Source organism: Ranitomeya variabilis, chromosome 3 (assembly GCF_051348905.1).
Source record: "Ranitomeya variabilis isolate aRanVar5 chromosome 3, aRanVar5.hap1, whole genome shotgun sequence".
Lineage (NCBI taxonomy): Eukaryota > Metazoa > Chordata > Amphibia > Anura > Dendrobatidae > Ranitomeya > Ranitomeya variabilis.
This window is the reverse complement of record NC_135234.1, coordinates 407,404,747-407,426,286: the sequence shown is the minus strand read 5'-3', so window position 1 is coordinate 407,426,286 and position 21,540 is coordinate 407,404,747. Positions and strand designations below refer to the sequence as shown.

General features: G+C 45.4%; 1 protein-coding gene across 10 annotated transcripts in view; it reads left to right on the top strand.

Annotated features, from left to right (window-relative positions):
• BCAS3 (BCAS3 microtubule associated cell migration factor) overlaps window positions 1-21,540 on the top strand; it is a 1,590,540-nt gene that overhangs the window by 10,737 nt on the left and 1,558,263 nt on the right. For 3 of the 10 annotated variants that reach the window (XM_077296225.1, XM_077296224.1, XM_077296221.1), the window contains one exon: window positions 2,148-2,258. The exons of the other annotated variants lie outside the window; for them this stretch is intronic. The gene's annotated coding sequence lies outside the window, so the exon portion shown is untranslated. The remainder of the gene's footprint in view (window positions 1-2,147; window positions 2,259-21,540) is intronic. 10 annotated transcript variants of the gene reach the window in all.

Below are 21,540 nucleotides of genomic sequence, written 5' to 3'. Positions count from 1 at the left end.
CACAGAGAGCATCACGAAGACCAAGGAACACAACAGGCAGGTCCATGATACTGTTGTGGAGAAGTTTAAAGCCGGATTTGGATACAAAATGATTTCCAAAACTTTAAACATCCCAAGGAGCACTGTGCAAGCGATCATATTGAAATGGAGGAGTATCATACCACTGCAAATCTACCAAGACCCGGCCGTCCCTCTAAACTTTCATCTCAAACAAGGAGAAGACTGATCAGAGATGCAGCCAAGAGGCCCATGATAACTCTGGATGAACTGCAGAGATCTACAGCTGAGGTGGGACAGTCTGTCCATAGGACAACAATCAGTCGTACACTGCACAAATCTGGCCTTTATGGAAGAGTGGCAAGATAAAGCCTTTTCTCAAAGATATCCATAAAAAGTGTTGTTTAAAGTTTGCAACAAGCCACCTGGGAGACAAAGCAGAAGGTGCTCTGGTCAGATGAAACCAAAATCAAACTTTTTGGCAACAATGCCAAATGATATGTTTGGCGTAAAGGCAACACAGCTCATCTACCTGAACACACCATCCCCACTGTCAAACATGGTGGTGGCAGCATCATGGTTTGGGCCTACTTTTCTTCAGCAGGCACAGGGAAGATGGTTAAAATTGATGGGAAGATGGATGGAGCCAAATACAGGACCATTCCTGAAGAAAACCTGTTGGAGTCTGCAAAAGACCTGAGACTGGGACAGAGATTTGTCTTCCAACAAGACAATGATCCAAACATAAAGCAAAATATACAATGGAATGGTTCTCAAATAAATGTATCCAGGTGTTAGAATGGCCAAGCCAAAGTCCAGACCTCAATCCAGTCGAGAATCTGTGGAAAGAGCTGAAAACTGCTGTTCACAAACGATCTCCATCAAACTTCACTGAGCTCGAGCTGTTTTCCAAGGAAGAATGGGCAAGAATTTCAGTCTCTTGATGTACAAAACTGATAGAGACATACCCCAAGCGACTTGCAGCTGTAATCGCAGCAAAAGGTGGCGCAACAAAGTATTAAGTTAAAGGGGCCGAATAATATTGCACGCCCCACTTTTCAGTTTTTGAATTTCCACAAAAATTTAAAATAACCAATAAATTTCTTTCAACTTCACAATTGTGTTCCACTTGTTGTTGATTCCTCACCAAAAATTTACATTTGGTATCTTTATGTTTGAAGCATGATATGTGGGAAAAGGTTGAAAAGTTCCAGAGGGCCGAATACTTTCGCAATGCACTATATTTGATGGGGATTGACATCAGGTATCTGCGAGCGTCCCTCAAGAGACCACGAATGAGCTCTGATATTCTAATGAAAGTGGTGACATGTTTGAGGATGCCTCATATGTCATGGAAATAAGTTACAAATCTTTAACCCATATCCATGGAGGTGCAGTGTGGTCCATTACAGGGGCCGGATCGGGTTAGGCTACTTTCACACTAGCTTTTTTCGGCGGACGTCGCGATGCGTTGTTTAGGAGAAAAAACGCATCCTGCAAAGTTGTCTGCAGGATGCGTTTTTTCCCCCATAGACTTACATTACCGACGTATTGCGACGTATCGCCACACGTCGCAACCGTCGTGCGACGCTTGCATCGTGTTTTGGCGGACCGCCACCACAATAAAACGTTACATGTAACGTTTTTTTGTGCGTCTAATCCGCCATTTTCGACCGCGCATGCTCGGCCGAAACTCCGCCCCCTCCTCCCCGGACCTTACAATGGGGCAGCGGAAGCGTCGTAAGACTGCTTCCGCTGCCCCGTTGTGCTTTTCTTTCACAGCATGCGTCGGTACGTCTGCCCGACGCACTGCGACGGGCCTGTACCGACGCTAGTGTGAAAGCAGCCTAATAACTTGTATGTATTCTCATTCAGTCCTGGAGGTCCACAGCGGAAGTAGCTGCTTGGACTTACTGTTGTGCTGTTGCTTCCTAGGTAAGTACTTGTAAAGAAGGATGATCCAGAAGTGGTGTCAGGAGGCTTATATAATCTCGTACGTTACTTTCTGTGTGTCAGTCATGTTGCTCAGTTAGGATAACTGTATGGATACAATAAAATGTGTGACTCTGCCTAATGATCGCTGAGGAGGTCTGCAGCAGGTCCCAAAGTGCTGTGACAAAATGCTGAAAATAGCTTTTATTTTTATTTAGGAGGGGACAACTATCCAACCTCCCAAAGTTCTAGCTACCCGGTTTGGACCATTTTAGGGATCCACAGGAGTCTTCACCCAGCTAGATCCTTCACTGTGACTACCCGTTAAGGTATTAAATAGCAGTTTGTCATGAACTGTCCGGGAAATATTTTTACTTATACCGTTCTATTGTTTTTCACAAGTGAGATCTTGCTACAATTGTATTCAGTCTGTGAGATAAGCAGCCTCGACACCAAGCTGACAGTTAAAAGCATTGTCCACTACTGGAGAGCCACTTAGTCAACTAAGGGCCTCAAATTAAAGTAAAAGCTAAGGATATTCTCCTCCTGTGGCAGTGATGCTATTCCCGGTGAGTGACATCGGCTGCATGTAACACCACATCGGTCGCTGTGTGGCTGCAACCTTTACTGACCTAGCAGATGTTTGCACTATTGGAATATCAGTGGGCTACAGGCAGACAGCAGCAGCTCATTGCCTGCTGCTGACACATGACACAGTGAGGTCATTGCATTCACCACTGGTATAGTGGCACATACACCAAGGGATCATGGCCTGTGTGGAAGGTGGGTATCTATAATTTTTATTTTAATCTGGGTCCTGAATTGATTAAGCAGACTTGTCTCGTACTTGACAACCCCCTGTACCATGCATTGTAGCAACATTTCAGAATTTCACAAAACCTTCTGCTGCTGATATATCAAATTCAGAGGATAGGAATTGATACATAACGTACAGTGGGTTTGGAAAGTATTCATACCCTTTTAAATTTTCCACTCTGTTTCATTGCAGCCATTTGGTAAATTAAAAAAAGTTATTTTTTTTTTCTCATTAATGTATACTCTGCACCCCATCTTGACAGAAAAAAACAGAAATGTAGAAATTTTTGCAAATTTAATACAAAAGAAAAACTAATATATCACATGGTCATAAGTATTCAGACCCTTTGCTCGGTATTCAGTGGAAGCACCCTTTTGAGCTAGTACAGCCATTAGTCTTCTTGGGAATGATGCAGCAAGTTTTTCTCTAGTTGCCTTCCACGACGGCATATGGAGGTTGCCTCTTTGCCCTGATGGGGAACAGGAAATATGGAGAGGTTAAAAGGCTCTCCCTCCTCCCACTTGCCAGTGTCTTTCCTGTTCCCCATGGGACAGAGAGAGGTTCCGTGTGCTGTGGTGGCCGGCGACTACAGTACCTTTCTAGACTTTGCCTCTCCTGCCGGGCAGCATCTGGTCGCGTCTCGCCTCTCCCTTTTGCTGCTCCCGTCGTTCCATGCTGCAGTAACCTCGGGATCTCTTCCTGGCCTCCCCGCACCCCCTCGAAGGTAAAGCAGGCCAGCGATCCAGACCGGAGTCCTCCCTGAGCTCTGCGGTCTTCTCTCCCTCCACGCGCTCAGCCGGCGTCCAGGAGGTGATCGCGCGCATCACTTTCGGGTCTTTGTGTTATGCAGCACTTCCACCGGCGGCTCCTCGTGCAGGACGCCGTTCCTCTACTCTCAGACCCAAGAGGGGGAGGAGGGAACCCGATAGTCGCTGGAGGGCAGGGGCCTGCTACTCTTAGTATAAAACCTGCCTGAAGACGCCACAGGTAAGACTGTCCTTCAGTATGGAAGGCAATATCTGCCCTGCGCCTGCAGAGCCCTGCGCTGCCCCTGCCACAGTAAGTGTTGCAGGGATGGGGGTCCTTAGATAACCTAGGGGGTCTCTTTTTCTGACACTGCTCTCCCTCTCATTCCGGGGAGACAAGTCTACCTCTAAAGCTTCTCTAAAGAAAAAGTGCGCCATCTGCAATATTAAATTGCTCTCATTATGGGATAAAAAAAACTGCCAATCATGTACTGACAAAATAGTCAGAGCAGAACAACCCTCCCTCTTGGAAGAGATCCGCTCGCTAGTTAAGCAAGAGGTGCAGTCTTCCATGGCTGCTTTTACCCCATTCCACCACCTTCTCTAGGGAAGAAAAGGAAGATTCAGGTTGATGACTCTGAGTCAGAGTCAGACCTCTCCTATGCTTCGTCCTCTGGTAGATGGGAGGAAACCATGTCACCCATAGCCTCTAAATCCACAAAATATCTCTTTTCTTCAAATTGGATTGAGGATCTAGTATCTGCAGTACGCAGCACTATGGGGCTGGAGGAAGAGTCTGAACCCCAGTCCATTCAGGACCAGATGTTTGGCGGGATAACCAAGGGGAAACATGTAGGATTCCCAGTACACTCTAATATACATGATTTCTCAAGAATGGGAACTGCCGGAAAAACTCCTCAGCATTCCCTCTGAGATGAAGCACAGATTCCCCAAAGAAGGTGATTCTGTCAAATGGCACATTCCCAAAGTTGACTCACAGGTGGCGAGAGTTGCAAACAGAACCGCACTTCCATTTGAAGATTCTTCACAGCTGAAGGATCTGATGGACAGGAAAATAGAAAGTCTCTTGAAAAAATCCTGGGAGATTTCTACGGTAGCCTTAAAAGCTAATATTGCTTCAACCTGTGTTGCTAGAGCCCTCTCCCTCTGGTTAGGGGAGCTAGAGTCCCATATATCCCAGGGTACCTCTAGAGGTGAACTGCTGGACTCTCTACCCAGCCTTCTTAGGGCTACTGGGTTTTTGGCGGATACCTCAATGGAAACTATCAGAGTTGTCACTAGGTCACTTGTACAAACTAATTCGGCTAGTAGAGCCCTCTGGCTCAAGATGTGGTCTGGTGACATCACCTCCAAAGCCAAATTATGTGCTATACCCTTTAAAGGAGACTGTCTTCGGGCCTTCTCTAGATGAGATCTTGGAAAAGGCCACAAACAAGAAAAAAGCTCTTCCAGAACAAAAACCCCCTAAGAAAAGTTTTTTTCGTCCCTCCAGCCCCAAGCTTCTCAGAGACGAAAAAGCAAGACCGGGAGGTGGAGCTATCCAAAAGGTGGAGGAAAGAATATCCTTATCCTCCAACAACAGCAGTCCCAACAGGCGAAGCGGTGACTCCAAACCAGTGTGGGCGGAGGAGGGGACTCTCAAAATTCTTTTCTCAGTGGCAAAATATCACCAGTTGCCACTGGGTTCTCAATGTCATCAAAGAGGGCCTGTTAATAGAGTTCATTTCCTCCCCTCCACGGGGTCTGAAGGTCACCTCCCTTCCCTCCCTAAGAGACCGAACAGCGTTGCTAGTAGGTCTCAGAGCCTGACAAGATTAAATGTAATATCTCAAGTTCCAGAATCGGAGAGGAGTCTGGGACATTACTCCCGACTATTTCTGGTATCCAAGCCTTCAGGCGAGTCTCGTATCATTATAAATTTGAAGGGACTCAACCGACATGTAAAATACCGCAGATTCAAAATGGAATCGGTAAAATCTGCCATTCCTTTGATAGGTCCTCACTCCTTCATGTCAACCATCGACTTAAAGGGGAGGTGCCATCAAAAATTTTTTTTTTCCAGCGATTGAAAAAATGTAAAGAATTAATGTTTACATTTTCTTAAAAAATATTATCATTTGTTTTTAATTTAGTAAAATATGAAAAATAATTTTAAAAGGTTTGGCATTTCCACTTTTAAACACTAGGGGGAGCAGCTAATGAAATTTGACAAAAACCTAGTGTACAACTAGCTCACATTACTGCACTGCAGTAATTATGGGCTGAGTCTGCTGACATGGGTGTGATGTCACTCCTCTCCTCCCCTTCTGGTGTTTGCTAGGGGATGAGAGGATTCAGGAACACAGTGTGCAGCCATTTTGTTGGTGACTGCAAAGTTATACTGACAAGTAGACAGTCACCGAAGATGGCAGGCAGCAAGGATTCTGGGAGATATATGGTGGAGGGAGCAGGGTGACAGCAGCACAGAGTATTTCAGGAGAGCAGTGTGCTGGTCTATGGGGGGCACCAAGTTCAGTGCGCAGAGCAGCCAGGGATTGTACATAGAGCGCTGTCTTTTATACACATGGATGGACCGTCTCCTCAGAAATCCAGGAAACATTTCTGCTGATTGATGGCCTGTTCTGATCCAGACTTTGCATGCAGACCCCATTCCCCTCCTCAGATCCTGTCCTGGCGATGTGTGAAAGCGAGGTGACAGGCGCAGTACGGGGTGATGCTGGGAAGGAAATGTAGCCATATAGTAACGATAAACATGAGACCCCTCTCTTCAGCTGCCTCACCAGCCCTCCCCTGAAGGCACCTAACTGGAGGTCATGCTGCCCCCTCTATTACCCCAGACCCGCGTGCAGCTGCTCAACCGGAACCACCCTAGATTTGGTCCCCTTTCTGCAGATAATACTTCCATAGTGTTCTCACATAATACCGCCATATAGATCACTCATAATACCGCCGTATAGAGCACACATAATACTGTCCTATAGTTCTCACATACCATCGCAAATAACGACGCCAGAGTATTCTCACATAATACCGCCATATAGAGCACACATAATACCACCATATAGAGCACACATAATACCGCCATATAGAGCATACCGCCATATAGATCTCACATAATACTGCCATATAGAGCACACATAATACCGTCATATAGAGCACACATAATACCGCCATATAGAGCACACATAATACAGAGCACACAATACCACAATATACTTCACACAATACCGTCATATAGATCTCACATAATACCACCAGTGTTCTCACATATCGCCATATAGATCACACATAATACCGCCATATATATCAAACATAATACCGCCATATACATCACATAGTACCGCCATATACTTCTCACATAACGACGCCATATAGATCTCACATAATACTGCCATATAGAGCGCACATAATACTGGCATATAGAGCACACATAATACCGCCATATAGAGCACACATAATACAGCCATATAGAGCATACCGCCATATAGATCACACATAATACCGCCATATATATCAAACATAATACCGCCATATACATCACATAGTACCGCCATATACTTCTCACATAACGACGCCATATAGATCTCACATAATACTGCCATATAGAGCACACATAATACTGCCATATAGAGCACACATAATACCGCCATATAGAGCACACATAATACCGCCATATAGAGCACACATAATACTGCCATATAGAGCACACATAATACCGCCATATAGAGCACACATACAGTGGGGCAAAAAAGTATTTAGTCAGTCAGCAATAGTGCAAGTTCCACCACTTAAAAAGATGAGAGGCGTCTGTAATTTACATCATAGGTAGACCTCAACTATGGGAGACAAACTGAGAAACAAAAATCCAGAAAATTACATTGTCTGTTTTTTTATCATTTTATTTGCATATTATGGTGGAAAATAAGTATTTGGTCAGAAACAAACAATCAAGATTTCTGGCTCTCACAGACCTGTAACTTCTTCTTTAAGAGTCTCCTCTTTCCTCCACTCATTACCTGTAGTAATGGCACCTGTTTAAGCTTGTTATCAGTATAAAAAGACACCTGTGCACACCCTCAAACAGTCTGACTGCAAACTCCACTATGGTGAAGACCAAAGAGCTGTCAAAGGACACCAGAAACAAAATTGTAGCCCTGCACCAGGCTGGGAAGACTGAATCTGCAATAGCCAACCAGCTTGGAGTGAAGAAATCAACAGTGGGAGCAATAATTAGAAAATGGAAGACATTCAAGACCACTGATAATCTCCCTCGATCTGGGGCTCCACGCAAAATCCCACCCCGTGGGGTCAGAATGATCACAAGAACGGTGAGCAAAAATCCCAGAACCACACGGGGGGACCTAGTGAATGAACTGCAGAGAGCTGGGACCAATGTAACAAGGCCTACCATAAGTAACACACTACGCCACCATGCACTCAGATCCTGCAGTGCCAGACGTGTCCCACTGCTTAAGCCAGTACATGTCCGGGCCCGTCTGAAGTTTGCTAGAGAGCATTTGGATGATCCAGAGGAGTTTTGGGAGAATGTCCTATGGTCTGATGAAACCAAACTGGAACTGTTTGGTAGAAACACAACTTGTCGTGTTTGGAGGAAAAAGAATACTGAGTTGCATCCATCAAACACCATACTTACTGTAAAGCATGGTGGTGGAAACATCATGCTTTGGGGCTGTTTCTCTGCAAAGGGGCCAGGACGACTGATCCGGGTACATGAAAGAATGAATGGGGCCATGTATCGTGAGATTTTGAGTGCAAACCTCCTTCCAGCAGCAAGGGCATTGAAGATGAAACGTGGCTGGGTCTTTCAACATGACAATGATCCAAAGCACACCGCCAGGGCAACGAAGGAATGGCTTCGTAAGAAGCATTTCAAGGTCCTGGAGTGGCCTAGCCAGTCTCCAGATCTCAACCCTATAGAAAACCTTTGGAGGGAGTTGAAAGTCCATGTTGCCAAGCGAAAAGCCAAAAACATCACTGCTCTAGAGGAGATCTGCATGGAGGAATGGGCCAACATACCAACAACAGTGTGTGGCAACCTTGTGAAGACTTACAGAAAACGTTTGACCTCTGTCATTGCCAACAAAGGATGTATTACAAAGTATTGAGATGAAATTTTGTTTCTGACCAAATACTTATTTTCCACCATAATATGCAAATAAAATGATAAAAAAACAGACAATGTGATTTTCTGGATTTTTTTTTCTCAGTTTGTCTCCCATAGTTGAGGTCTACCTATGATGTAAATTACAGACGCCTCTCATCTTTTTAAGTGGTGGAACTTGCACTATTGCTGACTGACTAAATACTTTTTTGCCCCACTGTAATAGCGCCATATAGAGCATAACGCCATATAGATCTCACATAATACCGCCATATAGAGCACACATAATACCGCCATATAGATCTCACATAATACCACCAGTGTTCTCACATATCGCCATATAGATCACACATAATACCACCATATACATCACATAGTACCGCCATATACTTCTCACAGAACGCCGCCATATAGATCACACATAACGGGGGAGAGGACTGCATAGGAGAGGATTAGATACACAGCTCAGTCAGTATCATACAGGATAGGATTAGATACAAGGCTCAGCACAGTATCACATAGGATAGGATTAGATACATGGCTCAGCAGACGGCATCACACAGGAGAGGATTAGATACACAGCTCAGTCAGTATCACACAGGATAGGATTAGATACATGGCTCAGCACACAGTATCCCACAGTAGAGGATTAGATACAAGGCTCAGCACAGTATCACACAGGATAGGATTAGATACACGGCTCAGCAGACAGTATCACACAGGATAGGATTAGATACACAGCTCAGACAGTATCACACAGGAGAGGATTAGATACACGGCTCAGCAGACAGTATCACACAGGATAGGATTAGATGCATGGCTCAGCAGACAGTATCACACAGGAGAGGATTAGGTACACAGCTCAGCACAGTATCACACAGGAAAGGATTAGATACATGGCTCAGCAGACAGTATCACACAGGATAGGATTAGATGCATGGCTCAGCAGACAGTATCACACAGGAGAGGATTAGGTACACAGCTCAGCACAGTATCACACAGGAAAGGATTAGATACATGGCTCAGCAGACAGTATCACACAGGATAGGATTAGATGCATGGCTCAGCAGACAGTATCACACAGGAGAGGATTAGGTACACAGCTCAGCACAGTATCACACAGGAAAGGATTAGATACATGGCTCAGCAGTCAGTATCACACAGGATAGGATTAGATGCATGGCTCAGCAGACAGTATCACACAGGAGAGGATTAGGTACACAGCTCAGCACAGTATCACACAGGAAAGGATTAGATACATGGCTCAGCAGACTATCACACAGGAGAGGATTAGATACACAGCTCAGACAGTATCACACAGGAGAGGATTAGATACACAGCTCAGTCAGTATCACACAGGAGAGGATTAGATACCCAGCTCAGTCAGTATCACACAGGAGAGGATTAGATACACAGCTCAGTCAGTATCACACAGGAGAGGATTAGATACACAGCTCAGTCAGTATCACACAGGAGAGGATTAGATACACAGCTCAGCAGACCGTAACACACATGGGAGGAGATACACTGCTCAGAGTCAGCACCACAAGGGATAGGAATAGATTCCCTCTCCCCCTCCCCACTGATACTTACGGCTCCCTGCTGAGTCCTTTCTTCTCCCTCCCCTCCTTGGTCTTCTCCTCCTCCTCCTATAGCTGCAGGGCTCCTGCGATTATCCTGGGAGCTGGAGCTGGAGCTCACAGCTGCAGTGTGAGCTCCAGGAAGATGGCGCTGATCTCCTGCCTCTGCTGTGCAGGACGGCTCAGGGGGCGTGGCCAGACACAGCAGAAAGCAGCTTATAATGCAAGCTATAGAGTCGGCTCCCGACCGCAGATCTCTATGCCCTGGGCTGCCGTAAATGCAGAGTGTAAGTGATGTGCAGCTTCACTTACACTCCTGCAAAGCAAAATGGCGGCGCCCAGTGGCTTAAAAAAAAATTAATAATAAAAAAAATTTTAAAGTTAAAAAAAGGAAGTTTGTATGAAAAATAATTGTTTATATAAACAATTATTTTTAACACAAAAAATAAAATGCGGCACCTTTCCTTTAAAGGACGCATACTTTCATATTCCAAGTCACCCGAGACACCGGAAATATCTCAGGTTTGCGGTACAAGGTTAACAACTAATAGAACATTATCAGTTCAACGTCCTTCCATTTGGAATCTCCTCAGCGCCAAGAGTCTTCTCCAAGATAATGGCGGAAGTAGTGTCCGTCATCCGGAACCAAGGCATCTGTATAGTGCCTTACCTGGACGACTTGCTGATAGTGGCTCCCACCAAGACGATCCTACAGTCTCACGTATCAAAGACTCTCGATGGTCTACCATCCCTAGGGTGGGTCCCGAACCTGAAAAAATCCCAGCTACGGCCCTCCAAATCCAGGAAATTCCTGGGGGTTCACCTGGACTCTGCAAAACAAATGTCATTTCTTCCAGAGGACCACTGTCTAACCTTAATAACAAAGGTCAAGAGATTCAGAGACATGAGGTCTCCTACGCTCAGGGAAGGCATGTCGCTCCTGGGTTCCATGACAGCCTGCATCCAATCAGTACCCTGGGCTCAGGCCCACTCCAGAGTCCTTCAAGCTCATATTCTAGAGAACTGGAACGGCCATCCCAGCTCTTTAAATATAAAAGGCTATACACGCTTGCTCGAGTCAAAGCCTCCCTGGCTTGGTGAATAAACCTAAAAAATCTTCACAAAGGTGTCAGCTGGACTAAAGTTCCACTAACTACAATCACATCAGATGCCAGCAAGAGGGGCTGGGGAGCCATGATAAACATTATTCCGTTCCAAGGACTCTGGGACCAGACAACGAGCAGGAAGTCATCCAACTTCAGAGAACTAAAAGCTGTAGAGGAGGCCCTTCTAGTAGCAGGTCAGCTTATCACAGGGCAACATGTTCGAGTATATTCGGACAATATGACTGCAGTTGCTCATATCATACATCAGGGCAGTACAAAGTTCAACAACTTATAAAGGGTCTCCACCTGAATATGCTCCTGGGCAGAGAAATACCTACTGTCACTGACAGCGGTCCATTTGAAAGGCTCTTCCAACACCAAGGCTGACTGAGTCGCCATGATATACAGCCGGGAGAATGGCGCCTGAACAGTCAGAGCTTCAAGATACTGGTAGACAGGTGGGGTCTGACAGAAATCGACCTTTTCACATCTCGTCAAAACACGGAGGTCGAAGCCTTCTTCTCCCTAAACCCCAGGGACAACTCCAGAGGAGTAGATGCTCTAGCCCGAAGTGGAATTTTCGCCTGGCCTATGCGTTCCCACCAATTCCGATTTTGGCAAAGGTTTTACGGAAAATCCGAGAAGAACAAACCCCAACTATATTAGTAGCCCCATTGTGGCCAAAAAGAAGTTGGTACAACCTGATTATTGACCTAAAGGTAGACGGCCCTGTCCAGTTGCCAGTAGAAAACGACCTTCTCTTACAAGGACCCATTCACCACCTGGATCCCCATAGATGGAATCTAGCAGCATGGTTACTGAAGCCCAGGTGCTGAGAGCCAAAGGGCTATCGGACCCAGTAGTTGCTACTCTTCAAAGATCCAGAACACCAGTAACCAACGCTATCTACAATAAGGTCTGGAAGAAATTTTCGTCTTTCTGCCTCCCTAAACTACCAGATCCCCTTAGTCCACATTTGTCGCAAATCCTAGATTTTCTACAGAAGGGCTTAGAGCTAGGTCTCAGGCCTAGTACATTAAAGGTCCAGGTCTCCGCCCTCAGTTCTATTTTTGACCGGGATCTGGCAGGTCATCGCTGGATTAAAAGGTTCATGACGTCAGCCCGCAAAATGAACCCTAGAGCCCAGTTAATTGTTCCCTTATGGGACCTTAACCTAGTACTTACAGGTCCACCATTTGAACCTTTATCCTCTTGTTCCCCTCAAAACCTTATCTACAAAACAATTTTTCTGGTGGTTATAACCACGGCAAGGAGGGTAGGAGAGCTCCAAGCCCTATCAATAAGAGAACCCTATTTGTCTATTAGGGATGACTCCATAGTACTTCGTCTTGACCCTTCCTTTCTCCCAAAGGTAGTCTCTGAATTCCACCGCTCCCAGAAAATTGTTCTACCTTCCTTCTGTCAAAATCCAGCAAATCCGAAAGAAGATAAATTCCATACTCTTGATGTCAGATGTATTGTACTATATTACTTAGAGCAAACCAGCTCTTGCAGAATCGATCAAAATTTGTCCATCTCTCTGGACAAAATAAAGGTAAAAAAGTTGCGAAAAGTACTTTTTCTAACTGGATTAAGAGAGCTATAGCAGAAGCATATCTTGCTCAAAAGAAGACACCCCCAGTAGGGATCAAGGCCCACTCAACCAGATCCACTTTAGTCTTCTGGGCAGAAAGAGCAGGCACATCCACAGAACAGATCTGCAGGACAGCTACCTGGTCTTCATTACATACTTTCTCCAAGCATTATAGATTGGACATATTGCCCAATAAAGATTTAGTCTTCGGCTGGAAAGTTCTCCAGGCCGTTGTCCCTCCCTAGCGCCAAATTAGTTGGTATTCCTCCGTATGCCGTCGTGGAAGGTGACTAGAGAAAATAGAATTAGACACCGGTAATTCGGTTTCTAGGAACCTTCCACGACGGCACTAATTCCCTCCCTATGTTCCTGGGATTCAAAGGTAAACCGGTGCTATGGTTTTCAGTTATAAGTCACTGGCAAGTGGGAGGAGGGAGGGCCTTTTAACCTCTCCATATTTCCTGTTCCCCATCAGGGCAAAGAGGCAACCTACGTATGCCGTCATGGAAGGTTCCTAGAAACCGAATTACTGGTAAGTCTAATTCTATTTTCACACCTGGATTTGGGGATCCTGTCCCATTCTTCCTTGTAGATCCTCTCCAGTTCCGTCAGGTTGAATGGTGAACGTTGGTGGACAGCCATTTTCAGGTCTCTCCAGAGATGCTCAGTTGGGTTTAGGTCAGCGCTCTGGGTGGCCCAGTCAAGAATGGTCACAGAGTTGTTCTGAAGCCACTCCTTTGTTATTTTAGCTGTGTGCTTAGGGTCATTTTCTTGTTGGAAGGTGAACCTTCGGCCAAGTCTGAGGTCCAGAGCACTCTGGAAGAGGTTTTCATCCAGGATATCACTTTACTTGGCTGCATTCATGTTTCCTTCAATGGCAACCAGTTGTCCTGTCCCTGCAGCTGAAAAAAAACCCCATAGCATGATGCTGCCACCACCATGCTTCACTGTTGGGATTGTATTGGGCAGGTGATGAGCAGTGCCTGATTCTCTCCACACATACTGCTTAGATTGATCACCAAAAAGGTCTATCTTCATCTCATAAGACCAGAGAATCTTATTTCTCATAGTCTGGGAGTCCTTCATGTGGTGTTTAGCAAACTCTATGCAGGCTTTCATATGTCTTGCACTAAGGAGAAGCTTCCATCGGGCCACTCCGCCATAAAGTCTTGACTGGTGGAGGGCTGCAGTGATAGTTGACTTTGTGGAACTTTCTCCCATATCCCTACTGTTTCTCTGGAGCTCAGCCACAGTGATCTTGGGGTTCTTCTTTACCTCTCTCACCAAGGCTCTTCTCCCACGATTGCTCAGTTTGGCTGAATGGCCAGGTCTAGGAAGACTTCTGGCGGTCCCAAACTTCTTCCATTTAAGGATTATGGAGGCCACTGTGCTCTTAAGAACCTTGAGTACTGCAGAAATTATGTTGTAACCTTGGCCAGATGCGTGCCTTCCCACAATTCTGTCTCTGAGCTCCTTGGCCAGTTCCTTTGACCTCATGATTCTCATTTGGTCTGACATGCACTGTGAACTGTGAGGTCTAAGGCTACTTTCACACTAGCGTCGGGCTCGGCCCGTCGCAGTGCGTCGGGACGAGGTTACCGACGCTAGCGTTCTCTGCGCCGCACAACGCCGCATTTTTCCAGCGCATCCGCCGCCCCATTGTGAGGTGCGGGGAGGTGGAGGCGGAGTTCCGGCCGCGCATGCGCGGTCGGAAAAAGCGGACCGTCGGCGGCAAAAAACGTTGCATGTAGCGTTTCTTTGTGCCGACGGTCCGCCACAACACGGCGCAACCGTCGCATGACGGTTGCGACGTGTGTCAATCCGTCGCAATACGTCGCTTAATGTTAGTCTATGGGGAAAAAATGCATCCTGCAAGCACTTTTGCAGGATGCGTTTTTTCGGCCAAACGACGCATTGCGACGGATTGCAAAAAACGCTAGTGTGAAAGTAGCCTTATATAGACAGGTCTGTGTCTTTCCAAATTAAGTCCTATCAGTTTAACTAAACACAGCTGGACTCCAATGAAGGAGTAGAACCATCTCAAGGAGGATCACAAGGAAATAGACAGCATGTGACTTAAATATGAGGGTCTGAGCAAAGGGTCTGAATACCTGTGACCAGAGGATATTTGTTTTTCTTTGTTATTAAATTTGCAAAAATTTCTAAATTTCTGTGTTTTTTTCCAGTCAAGATGGGGTGCAGAGTGCACATTAATGTGAAAAAAATGAACTTTTTTGAATTTACCAAATGGCTGCAATGAAACAGAGGGAAAAATTTAAAGGGGTCTGAATACTTTCCGTACCCACTGTATATTAGAGAAATGCTTGTCTTTATAAACACTTACATGGGAACATCAGCGGAAATGGTCGCTCAATACCCATAAAGTCGTGGTCACATAATCGCCTTTTATACTAGATTTAGAGAGTACTGTTACTGCTTATTTTCAGGGTATGTGCACACGCTGCGGATTTTGCTGCGGATCCGCAGCGGATTTGCTGCAGTTTTCCCAACGTTTACAGTACCATGTAAACCTATGGGAAAAAAAAACACTGCACATGCTGCGGAAAAATCCGCGCAGAAACGCAGCAGATTATTTTCCGCAGCATGTCAATTCTATGTGCGGATTCCGCAGTGGTTTTACACCTGCACCAATAGGAAGCTGCAGTTGTAAAACCGCAGTGGAATCCGCAGAAGAAACCGCGATAAAATCCGCAGTGAAAACCGCAGTGGTTTTGCACTGCGGATTTTCCAGATCCGCTGCGGAAAAATCCACAGCAGAATCTGCAACGTGTGCACATACCCTAAAGCTGCTGCCTGAATTCTTATTTAGTGGAAAGACAAAAGAATAGGCATTTCATTGCAAACTGCCGCTATTTATCTCATTCGACATCATATGTCAGGGGAGAGTCAGGAAGCCTCCAGATACATCCGATGGTCTACTTCTTTAATGTAAGAAGAGCTGATCTACTGGATTTGCAGGACCCTGGCCCATTGGCCATGACTGTAGTCCAAGACCACCAGAACGGAGCCCTGTGACCCTCCTCCTGCATCTCTCTACTGATTAATAGGTCATACTAATAAGCAAACTCATCGCTGTATTTTAACAGATTTCTGAAGTTTTGCCAGGCCTACTAATTAGACGAGGCATTTGGGATGACGGCAGTTAGGAGCAAATTTGCAATGCTGTGGTCTGGCAGCGATGGGCTACTAGGGTCCTGCAAATCTTTCTATTCATGTCTAATTATAAGGTGTTTGCAGGGCATTTATTGTGATGAAGGTGAAATTGTTCATTGAGATTAGAAGAATTCTAGATATACAATTGTTATATGAATTTCCAGTCATTATGCCATTGAGGACTTTACCTGCAGAGGTGAAAAGCATGCAAGCCACCTTACCAGGTAAGTATATTTTATAGCAAGCATTGACTCTTATTTTATGCCTCTCACTTTGGATTTGTGATTGATTCTCTCTCTTTGGTACAACGTATGACTTTCCTGCAATATAATTGTCTTCAGACAAGTAAGGTGTCTACGGTGCTTTTTCTAGAATTGGAGTGTATGCACCCTCTCAGCACCACACACTATTTTGCTGGGAGGTACCCGGGTACCAGTGTAGATGATGTGTCTGTAACAAGTGCTGATCAATTGGCACACATTAAACTTCCATTTATACACAGTAATAATTGTGAATGTGCCAAATGCTCGGTGGTGAATTATTTTTGTAGGCATATAAGCGTAAGTTACAGTGCCAACATTAGCTATTGTTATTAGGGTGAGCCTGATTTGTGACCCAAGACCTTTTCTTTATGGCTAGAGTCACACCAGCATATTTACTCTTATCCGAGAGAATAGGGCCGATTATGCTATTCACACTGTGATGAAAGTGTGATCCGATTTTTCCAGATGAGTCACATCGCGTCAGCTGTTTCACACGCGGATAGGTGGAGGAAGTGGCCGGAGGCCCCTCTTCCAGTAGTGCAGTCAGCGTGGATATAGGCAGCGGAGACAGTGAGCGGGCAGGCATGGTGCGGTCCGTGGACCTCTGGTTTCCAGCCTCACAGCTGTCTCTGTCCAGCCCACGGACCACACTTTGCCCAGGTCTGCTCCAGAGTCTTGCAGTTGTGCATAAGCCTACTATTCAGCCACCCCTAAACAGTGCTCACAAGCAGAAATGGTTGCAGACATACATAAAGACTAGTTTATAACCGCCTTGTTTACTGATGAGCTCTGTGCAACCCTGGATGGTCCAGATGGAGTAGTGGATGGTTGGTGGATGACCACCATGTCCCAACAAGTAGGTGGCGGACTCATGTTTTGTGACAAAATCATGGGAAGAGAACTCGTAAGTCTCTTTAGGGTCCCTGAACATGTGAAAATGACCTAGGCAAAGTAGTTTCTGACTGACCACTTTCTTGCATGGTATAAAAAGATTAACTGTTCGATCTTTAGCTAAATCCTCTTCATCATGCATGCCTGCTCTTGGTCTGCTTTCCTAGATGTGAGGACTTTTTATCCATATATTGAATCATCTGGATCTTCTGGCTTGTCTGCATAGCTTAATTTTGCGTAAGCCTATCATTAGGTGTTGTAGTGCTGAACTGTAATAACCAATAACTCTTAGGAATGTAGAAATTAGTTCATTAATTAAATGTTTTCAGCCAACTAGTGTCTGTGACAGAATGTATCACATCGCAAAGTAGAATTATATCCATCACCATTTTCTGGCAGAACTCCTGGTGTTATTCTACTACTTTTGGCTTTAGATATAACATAAGTGAACCATACGCTGTCTGACTGTAGCATTTCTGGCACGCCACTTACTAAAGGTGACAAAGTCATTAATTGGCATGAACTTTTTAATAAATTTGCCATTTACTGTCAAAACTAGCACATGCTTGCAATATGCCTGTCTTGATGAATCGGCCTCATAATGTACAAGCAGTTGTCCTGACTCTACCTTGATGGCAGATGTTCAAGAGTGGGAGAAAAGAAAGATCAATCATACTGGTGTTTAACTTGCCTGATCCTTTGTTTTCACAGGACCTAAGATGTTACCAGAGATAGCATTTTTTTTCTCCTTTCCCCAATAAGTACACTCAGTTTTGCACACTCAGTCAAAACTGAGTTCCCCTGTTAAATGTTATGCATGTGAATGGAAATTGCACACCATTGTAGTTTATGGGTAGTTGTTGTGAAATGTTATAAGTGCAAATCTGTTTTTTTTTTTTGAGACTATAACTATATTACAAGAAAGTGATCAGAAATCTCTGATAGTAAGGGCTATTTAAAATTCAGAATGTTATGGATTGTAACACCAGTCAATTTGACCTAAATGTGGATATTTCACAGGAATCTGTTATCAGAAGATGACCTCTTGTTTTAAATCCATTTTTGTGTTTCATGTGTTTTTTCTTTTTTTAAAAAGTGGCAAGGTTTTTGATATCCTGATCTGTATTTACTATTTATAATTGCAGCTTTAACACTTACTGACCTTCAGGCCGGTTTCACACTTCCTGATATTTCCGGTACTGGAAAAAAACGGTACCAGAGATATCAGTGTCCGTGTGTGTACTGCATGTGGCAACACGTGTGGCAACCGTGTGCCGCATCAGTACCACACGGATGGCCGCCGGGGAGGTAGTGTTATTGTAAGTGCTGTTCCCCGGTGGCTGGTGCTGAAGCCGGCTGTCATCCATTCTCCCTGCTCTGCAGGGGAGAATGAATGAATGAGAAGCAGTGGGCACAAGCTCAGTAACTAGTGCTGACGTCACTGAGTTTGTGCTTGCTGCCGGCATGAACTCCTGTGACCTCAGGACCGTGGGAAAATTCAAGTGAGGAGGTCATGGCAGTTCAAGCTCTGTCACAGTGACCTCAAAACTTGCATTCTCCCACGGTCCTGAGGTCACAAGAGTTCATGCCAGCACTAGTTACTGAGCATGTGCCCGCTGCTTCTCATTCATTCTCCAGTAGTTTACAGCCTGGACGGTCCATTAGCACCACTCCCGGTTGTAAACTGTACACTCCCCAGATATGGATTACGTCGTGGGACTAACTGAATGCCTGACAGGTATGGGTATATTGTTGGTTTATTATTTTTTATTTTATTTTAATTTTTTTACAGGAGATCGAGGGTGTCGCTTGGATTAGCAGAAGCAATAAAGATGACAAAACTGTGTGGTGTATGATTTCATTAAAGTATTTTTACTGTGTGGTGTTTATTTAACCGTTTACCAACTATAGGATTAGTAATGGATAGGTGTTTTATTGACAACTCCATTACTAAGCCGGGCTTAATGTCACCTTACAATAGGAAGGTGACATTAACCCCTCATTACCCCACTTGCCACCGCTACAGGGCACGTCCCCGGGATCACTAGTCCTTCTAAGCGGTGGGTACCTTGTTGCGGCTGCGTATGTATTCAAACAACCCTGTTACCAGTATTATTATGCTATTAGCTAGGATTACTATTGTGACTTGGTACGCCATTCATGGCTAGATTGTTTTGACCTATATAGTGCGCTGCATTGTAGCCTTCATTTCAAGACCGCACCTGTTAATTCCATCAACGTCTCTATTTTCTTTATGTCTGTTTCTTTTTTAGGTTCCTTTGTATATTCTTATGATTTTTTTATTAATACAAAAATATATATAACTATGAAGGACTGTCATCCCGTGTACGTGCCTCCTTGTTTGTTTTTACAACGTTTCCGCAGTGTAGCCATATGTCCCTCCGTACACTTGTGTTAGTTAATTAAAAATAAAATTTATTTTTGCACATTTCAGTTTAGACCATGTGTCATCATTTGTTAGTGTTGGTATCTAGTTAAAGATGATAGGTCTGTATAGTCCTTGGTATTATTGGTACTAATATTTGTGAAATTATATGTTACCATGATAATTGACTGTACAAGTTGCTGTACAGGGCAAGTGGGAAGAATCATGCAAAGCTCCAGAATTGGCGCGTCTAAGGGTACCGTCACACAGTGGCATTTTTATCGCTACGACGGTACGATTCGTGACGTTCTAGCGATATAGTTACGATCTCGCAGTGTCAGACACGCAGCAGCGATCAGGGACCCTGCTGAGAATCGTACGTCGTAGCAGATCGTTTGAAACTTTCTTTCGTCGCTGGATCTCCCGCTGACATCGCTGGATCGTTGTGTGTGACAGCGATCCAGCGATGCGTTCTCTTGTAACCAGGGTAAACATCGGGTTACTAAGCGCAGGGCCGCGCTTAGTAACCCGATGTTTACCGTGGTTACCAGCGTAAAAGTAAAAAAAAAAAAAAAACGTACATACTCACCATCTGATGTCCGTCAGGTCCCTCGCCGTCTGCTTCCCGCTCTGACTGTCTGCCGGCCGGAAAGTGAGAGCAGATCACAGCGGTGACGTCACCGCTGTGCTCTGCTCTCACTGTACGGCCGGATCTCAGTCAGAGCAGGAAGCAGACGGCGAGGGACCTGACGGACATCAGATGGTGAGTATGTACGTTTTTTTTTTTTTTTTACTTTTACGCTGGTAACCACGGTAAACATCGGGTTACTAAGCGCGGCCCTGCGCTTAGTAACCTGATGTTTACCCTGGTTGCCAGCGAACCTCGGCATCGTTGGTCGCTGGAGAGCGGTCTGTGTGACAGCTCCCCAGCGACCACACAACCACTTACCAACGATCACGGCCAGGTCGTATCGCTGGTCGTGATCGTTGGTAAATCGTTATGTGAGACGGTACCTTAATAGATGCACCTCTTCTGGGCAGCTGCGGGCTGCTGTTTTTAGGCTGGGGGGGCCCCTGTTCCCCCTGTTCGTGCTGCTCGCCAGCAGAGCAAGGGAGAATGGATGACATCCGGCTTCAGCACCAGCTGCCAGGGAACGGCGCTTACAGTAGCGCTACTTCCCAGGCAGCCGTCTGTGCACAAAGAGGACAGTGTGCACTGTTCTCCGTGTGCATGTGTGTGGCACGTTTTGCAGCCCGTGTGTCCGGGTGAAAAGTGACATGTCTGCGTGTTTGACACACGGTCTGTGAAAACATGCTGACATGTGCACAGAAAACTGTCACTACACATACCGGAGACACTGACATGTGAAACCAGCCTCAGTAAGAGTTTTCAGCAAGGCTCCATTCCAGAGGCATGTTTCCTGAAACAAAAGGAAGTTGGTCTTGAAAACCTAAAGTGAAAATTGTAAGATTTTTCAACCCTTCCCGACATGCGCCGCATACATGCGGCCCTGCTGGAGCTGCGTTTCCGCAAATTGCCGTATATATACGGCATCATGATCGTGTGGTCTCACGCAAGGAATCGCGTTGTGCCGATGATTTTCATAGTGACCCGGGCCGAAAGGCGACCCTGGGATCCCCCAGGTATGATGACCTGTAAGCTCCTGCTCACAGTAGAAACTGACACGCCTCCTGCCTGTGTCTGAGTCACTGATCAAATGCCCTGCATTGTGATAGCATTATGCCGATGGTCTCCAAAGTGACCCCGGGCAGAAAGATGGTGAGATGCTGAGAGCACGAGCTGACAGGCCTCCTCTCTGCCTGTCAGACGCTGATCTAATGCTCTATAATGCAGAAGCACTGCAGAGTATTAGATCCGCAACCTGTCAGTATAAAGTGTATGTCCCATCC